The following is an 8,181-nucleotide window of genomic DNA, read 5'->3' as shown; positions in this document are numbered from 1 at the left end:
TCACACAAACACGCACACTCACACACGCGCGAGTACGTTATTTTGTGTTTTTTTAGTATCGATGAGTTTTTTTTTTTTATAATTCTCTCTCCAGGAAAAATAATATCTAGGATAGTGAAGAACTCCTGAGGATAACTTGTATAACGCGATATAAAAAATTGTGATGATTTTTCTTGTATTTTTTGGGGTTAACTCTTTTAAAATATTTTGTATTACTGTTATATTTGATGGATTTATTCATTATTTTTAAATCATGCTAAATCAGTTTCTTTTTGTGTTTATGAAGGTTAGGTTAATTTAGCGTATTTAATATTGTGAAAAAAAAACTGGGGTTAGGTTAGGTTTCTAATCATAAGGTGAGCTGGGGTTTTTTTTCGTCTGTTTGCTTTAGTGTGTTATATCAATTCTACTCATACAATTGAGGTTTTTTACCTATGATTAACTAAAATAGATCAAACAAAACACAACATCAAACATTGTAGATTTTGTAATGAAAGAAATTGAGAAGATAGAAAGTGACTTAGACTATTTTTTATTGCTTGTTAAATGTACCTTAAACCAACCTACTCGCCTTAATGACACACGAACAGACATATTTGTAAGGTGATTAGAGGCGATGCTACGTCATAACTACCTGACCAAACTTAGTTAACTCACTGTCTTTGTTGTTCCTGGTCTTTGGTGTTGATGAGTATTTGTCATTTTATTTATTTATTTGTTTATTTATTTTCTGTACTGAAACAAATCATCACTGACAGTTTTTAATGACAGGTTACATGACAGTTGACAGGTGAGTGTTTATAATGGTAACTGTATATGAGTTTAAAGTACACTCTTACGTGACAGTTAACATGACAGTCTTAAATGACAGTTCAGGCGACCATCTTACACGAAAGGGCCACTCACAGTCTCTCATTACAGTTATTACAGTTTTAAGTGACAGTGTATCACAACAGTCTTTATATGGTGGTCACTCACACGACAGTCACTCATACGACAGTCACTCACACAACAGTCACTCACACAAGTCACTCACACAACAGTCACTCACACAACAGTCACTCACACAACAGTCACTCACACAACAGTCACTCACACAACAGTCACTCACACAAGTCACTCACACAACAGTCACTAACACAACAGTCACTCATACGACAGTCACTCACACAACAGTCACTCACACAACAGTCACTCACACAACAGTCACTCACAAAACAGTCCACTAACACAACAGTGCTCTAGAGTCACTCACACAAGTCACTCACACAACAGTCACTCACACAAGGTCACTAACTTCGCCCAGTCACTAACACAACGAAGTCACTCACTGACAGTCACTAACACAGGCATTCACTCACACAGCAACAGTCACTAACACAACAGTCACTCACACAGCAGTCACTCACACAGAGTCACTCACACAACAGTCACTCACACAACAGTCACTCCACACAAGTCACTCACAAGTCACTCACATGATCCTCACAAGTCCCACTCACACAACCAGTCACTCACACAACAGTCCACTCACACAAGTCACTCACAAGTCACTCACACGACAGTCACTCACACAACAGTCACTCACACAACAGTCACTCACACAACAGTCACTCACACAACAGTCACTCACACAACAGTCACTAACACAACAGTCACTCACACAACAGTCACTCACACAACAGTCACTCACACAACAGTCACTAACACAACAGTCACTCACACAACAGTCACTCACACAACAGTCACTAACACAACAGTCACTCACACAATAGTCACTCACACAACAGTCACTCACACAACAGTCACTCACACAACAGTCACCATCCAATCAACCACTCCAATACTAATTCACAGTCACAAAACAATAAGAATAAGATAAACAAAAATGCCCCATAATTAACAAAAGTCTCTGTACCTGTTAATTCTTTTATTAATTTAATTTACTTCCCAACAAACTCAAAACGATCTATTACCTAATATTTCTACGACTCGTAATATATTCTAACTAAAAAAAAAACCTTAATTCATAATATTTTTTAATTACATTTTCAGTTCTGGGTAAACGGTAATAAACCCTGATTATATATTGTTATAAAATGCGTATATATTATTTGATATTTAGTGACACGTGGCTTATTTATACGGGGGATTATATTTATGTTCTTCGTAAATATAATTAATGATGTGTGAATTATTTTGAATTATAATTTCCTCACGTTTAGATTCAGTATTTGGTGGTGTTTTTTTTTATTGTGTGTTGATATGAGTGTTACTAATGTTGCATAGTACATGGTAGAGGAACGTTTCTCTCTCTCTATGCATGGAGATTCACCTATTGGGACCATCATGCATAATGAATCGTAAATGTTTTTAAGCTCACTCTCCCCCATGCATGACAAATCACCCATTTCCCCCAGCTCACTCACTCTCTCCCCCATGCATAACAAATCATTCATAATTCCCCATAATTGTTGATTAACTGCTGGTAGTTAGTGTTGGCACTACCAGTTATGTTTTATCACTGTCATTTCTACGATAATTAGGACTCTTGCTGTATGTGTGTGGGAGGGGGGGGGAGGGGGCACTGTCTGGGTGACTCTGGTGGTGGTGGGTGTTGCTTTTATACTAGTCTTGCCTCCTACACGTGTTCCTACACATGCTCCTACACATGCTCCTACACATGCTCCTACATAAGTCTTGCCCTACTCACCAGTTTTACTCCATTAACACTGGAACACATTAAAATAGTCGTCCATTATATATACGTCCTAATGGTAAGGTCAGGTCAGGTCAGGTCAGGTCTGGTCAGGGGCCAGTTAAGACTAGGACCAACTGCTCAATCACTTATTTAGGCCTCTTACCTGTGCGTGGTCAGTTAATTAGATGAGGGTGTGGGGCGTGGACAGGTAGGCACAGGGTGGTCTGTTTTTTTTCCTGTGTCTGACTCTGGTATCGGGAGATTTGTGATGGAGTTCTCGTATGTGTAACTCTTACGTGGGATGTGTTATATGAGATGTGTTAGAGACCTGTTATGTGAGTCGCGTTATGTGAGTCGCGTTATGTGATACCTGTTATGAGATGTATTGCTAGAAATATGTTTATTGAGACAAGTTATTTTTTCCAGTATTACAATCTTTCTACACACACACACACACACACACACACACACACACACACACACACACACACACCAGAGGTCCTAGGATGAACCACTTGTGATAATTAACACACAAACTCCTGTTAAAAGAAGGAGGCTCCGTCGGCGTCGTCCAAGTATATCCAACTTCTCAAGATCGACCTCATTAAGACGAAACTTTCTCGGACAAAATTCTTCGGCTCGAACTTTCCTTCCTCCCTCCCTCCCTTCTTCTCTCTCTCCCTCCCTTCCTCTCTCTTCCCTCCCTCCCTCTCTCTTCCCTCCCTCCCTCTCTCCTTCCCTCCCTCCCTTCTTCTCTCTCTCTCTCCCTCACTCTACGTTCAAAAATCATGCAGTCAAAACTTGTCTGGTTAAAACTTTTCGTCCACCCGACAAAATTTTCCGAAGAGTCTTTTCATTTTAGTGGATGGAAGGGGAGGATGGGGGGGGGGTGTTAGTAAGTAATTATGTGTGTGTGTGTCTGATGTACGTATGCATGTATCAGTGTCTGTATGTATGTAAGTATATTTATATATGTTGTGTGTGTGTGTACTGTATATTAGGCGCACACACACACGGATTGATTATTATATATCATGCCCTCTCCAATGTCTTGTGAGGAGGAGAGGAGGAGAAGTGGAGGAGGGACTGAGGGAGGAGGAGAGGGCTAGGATGATTAGTGGAGTCTTATCTGACGTCTCACTCACTCACTCACTCAAGAATACAGGAAATACCTACAAAAATACACATAACACAACATACAATCACCTTCTAACAACTACAGTAAATACAATCCCCTCTAACACTCTTCAAAATTACAGTCACTTTTTACAGCTACAAAATTACAGTCGACACCTTCAAAAATAATCATAAGTGACCCATTAACTAAATTCACACAATCCTGTAGACAAGGTAGCTCCATCTGTCACCCCTTACCCAACTGGCTACCATCTGTGCAGGAGGGAGGGAAGGGAACAGCTGGTGTAAGGGACAGATGGTCAACGGAGGAGGAGAAGAGGCAGGAAGAAGAGGAGGAGGAGGAGGAGAAGAAGGAAGAAAAGGAGAAGGAGGAGAAGTGGCTAGTGAGTCGACTCCTGGCTTTGAATCTCAAGATATTGGGATTCGAATTTTTCATGAAATTTTATTATTGTCTGAGTCTTTGTAATATTACTGGCACGGATATAATGTTCCCTTTAATAACACCTAACCTACCCCCTACCCCCTACCCCCCACACACACACTGATAACAGGGGAGGAAGATGTGTCTGTTTTGTACCAGATTTTCTTGTTAACGTGTTGTCTGTTGTCCGTCGGTTGTTGCTATTAACTGTGTTCCTATTCTATTGTAGTTGTGCTGTTAACTATTTCTCTTCCTCCTCCTCTTCCTCTTCCTCTTATTACCCCATCTTTATATCGTCTCCTTCCCATAATATCTCTCTACCCTTATTTCCATTATACCTCTTCCCTCCACCCTTAAACTCTCTCTCTTTCTCTCTCTCCTTCTCTTTATCTTCCCCCTTTTTCCACTTTTCTTCCTCTTCTCTATTTCTATCCCAACCTTTATCCTCTTCCTCTCTTTAATCCTCTGCCTCCTTAATTGTCCCTTTATCTTCTTCCTTCTCTACCTCTCTTCCTTCCCTTTCTCTCTGGATCTCTTCATTTCCATTTCTTATCCCTTTCTTTCCCTGTATCTCCCATCCTCTTCTCCTCTACCTCCCTTCCTCATCCCTCACCCTCCTACCCCTGTCCATGCAAGCTGGCATCCCTAAGTGAGTTTTCTCAAGCGATGATGGTGACCAGATGGTGCCGGAGGGTGCCACTTGTTCTCACACTCGAGGAAAAAGATCTCTCTCTTTCTCTCTATCTTTATCTCTTTTTATCTCTCTCTCTCTCTCTCACACACACACACATACACACACACACACACACACACACACACACACACACACACACACACACTTTCTCTCTTTTGCATGTATGAACTCCCTGTTTCCGGAACCTTTTGTTGAATTATAATACGAGGAGTCTCATTTTATTTTCGCAATGCTGTGGGGAAGAGAACTCAGTCTCGTGCATCTATCTGTCTGTCTGTCTGTTCTGTCTGTCTGTTCTGTCTGTCTGTCTGGTGTGGTCTGATCTGTCTTAACAATTTGTAATATTTCTCAACGTTTTAAATTTTTCGTAATAAATAATCCCAGCTTCTTGGAAACTTTGTGGAGAATGACCTTTTGAGTTGACCTTTTTACCCAGACTAAAACACTAAAGGGTATAGTTATTAGAGAGTGATTTGTGTTTATACCTCGCCTATTTCTGTTTGGGGGAGGGTATATATAGTGTTACCCCTGTGTGTTTGTCTGTCATTGTGACCTGTGTTCGGGGTTTGTTTTTCGTTCTGTGGCTTAAGTTCAGTGGTTTAACGAGGCCTGTCTGTCTGTCTGTCTGTCTGTCAGAAACGTGAAGAGTACAGTAACATTTTTTCCTCCTCTTCCTGGTTCTCTTCGTCCTCCTTTCCTTTTCCTCTTTCCTCTTTCTTCCTTCTCCTCCTCCTCCTCTAGTGGATAGCACTGCACCTGACCGCCACCATTTACCCAACTATAAAGTCAGGAACCCATCCACAGCTGGATAGACTAGGGGTGCCCTGGCCGTGGAACAAATACACATAGAACATAGGACAAGTGCATTACCCACTCGCCCACCGCACCCCAACCCCTAGTAGAAAAAACCCCGCGGACTCATCACTTGAATACGATATGTTAACCCTTGTAATACGATAGTTAACCCTTGTAATACGATAGTTAACCCTTGTAATACGATGACTTATTTCTCGAATGGAATAAAATTGTACAGAGGGGTTGGGTGATCGTGCTCAAGGGGTGGTATAGCTAATCCCATTAAATTTCAAGTCTGAGAGAAAAGTTATATTTGTCGAGGCTAGAATCACGATCTTTTGGTACTCCTGAGGATGCTGATTCCGAGTTTATGGTCGACAGTTCGATGGCGGGGTAATTAGTGTTCGTAATTACGCTTGGAAGATTTTAATGACCTTTTTCCTCAATGATAATTACTCTACCTCGCCAACTATGGGTTTCCGAGGTGAGTGGTTAGTGTTTTTTTTTTTGTTCACCTGGACGTAGGTAATTAGTTAATAAATTGAATTGTAAAGATTGATGAGGAAATATTGTAGTGAAGTGGGGGATTTATTGGGTAATACACAGTGAATATATATACGATATGAAAAACAAACTAAATTAAAAATGTCTTTGTATTAGAAATGATAAAATGATTTTGGTAAGTCAGTTATGCTTCCATCTTGTTCCATCTCACTCCCCTCACCCTCTCCCTCTCCCTCTCACTCTCCCCTTGGCACTATTCCATGGCCTCTGCCCTTTCTACCCAACCCTCGAAAGCAACCAGGCATGTTTTACACAGTCATTATAGTACAACACAACCCTTTCCTTGCCTCACTCCCTCTTCAATACTCTGTTTTTACTAACACCACTACTACTATTAACACTACCACCACCACCACCACTACTACTACCACTACTACTAACACTACGACCACCACTACTACTAGAGTAACACCACCACCACTACTACCACTACTACTAACACTACGACCACCACTACTACTAGAGTAACACCACCACCACTACTACCACTACTACTAACACTACGACCACCACTACTACCACTACTACTAACACCATTATCACCACCACTACTTCTAACAATATCACAACCGCCCTGTAATTCCACATGCTCTGACAACTTTTATCGGCTTGAGTGAAAACATATTGAGTGTGACGACTCTCTCTGTCCCCAGCTTGTGTTGTAATTAAATTGATTTGAGATTCACTGGACTGTTCATGGCTTCTCTTACCTGGTCTTTGTACTGTGTGTGTGGGTGTGGGTATATGTGTGTGTGTGTGTGTGTGTGGGTGTGGGTATATGTGTGGGGGTGTATGTGTGGGGGGGGTCCGTTGTATTCTCCCTCACTCCACACCCTTTACACCATATTTCCTCACGTGTTGCATGAGAGAACTTTATCACAATTTCCTCCATTCCCCTCTTTCATTAGTCCTTCCTCCCGCTCATACCTCCAGCCCTCCATCCCTCACACTCCAACACACACACACGCACACACACACACACACACACACACACACACACACACACACAGCTCACGCCTCATGTCAAACACGATATAAAAACATTTTACAAATATCACAAAAGTAAAACAAAAGAGAATTGTTGATAGAATAGATACAAGTGATCTGAACCATAATAACAATAGGGTTTATAAAGGCATTTGTTTGTATTGATGTATAACAGTTACGAGACATGATGGAATATACCCCCCTCCCCTCCCCCCTTTACCTCACGAAACATGTCCTCCCTCCTCCTCTACTCCAGCCTCCTCCTCTCTCCCATATCCCTCGTCCTCTCCTCCTCTCTCCCATCTCCTCCTCTCATCTTCCCTCCTCTCTTCCCCACCTACCCCTCCTCTCCCCCTACCTTCTCCCCCACCTTCCCTTCCTCTCTCTACCCCACCTCCTCCTCTCTCCCCACCTACCCCTCCTCTCTCCCTACCTTCTCCCCACCTCCCTTCCTCTCTCTCCCCCACCTCCCTCCTCTCTCCCCCATAAACACAAAAATAATAAACCCCACTTAATTCACACGTTTTCATAAGCCATGAAGATAAAAAAGGGAAAAAAAAGAAAAAACGGTGAAAAAAAGAAACTGTTTTATATTTGCATTTTTAACCTCAAGCGCTGGCTGATGACTGTGGTATTCTTCTTGCCTCCGGGCGTGAATTGGTTGTTTGCACATGTTGTATGCAAATGAGCTTAGAATATGCCAATGGTGTTTGCAATACCTCGAGGTGCGCAATGACTGTTTGTGTGTGTGTGTGTGTGTGTGTGTGTGTGTGTGTGTGTGTGTGCATTGAAGTGCATTGATGTACGTAATTATCGTGTATGTGAGTATGATTTTCTATGTATACATGTACTTAGTAAACACCGATACAATGTATTTAGTTG

Source organism: Homarus americanus, unplaced genomic scaffold (genome assembly GCF_018991925.1).
Source record: "Homarus americanus isolate GMGI-L3 unplaced genomic scaffold, GMGI_Hamer_2.0 scaffold53880, whole genome shotgun sequence".
NCBI lineage: Eukaryota > Metazoa > Arthropoda > Malacostraca > Decapoda > Nephropidae > Homarus > Homarus americanus.
Note: the sequence above shows the minus strand (reverse complement) of the source record.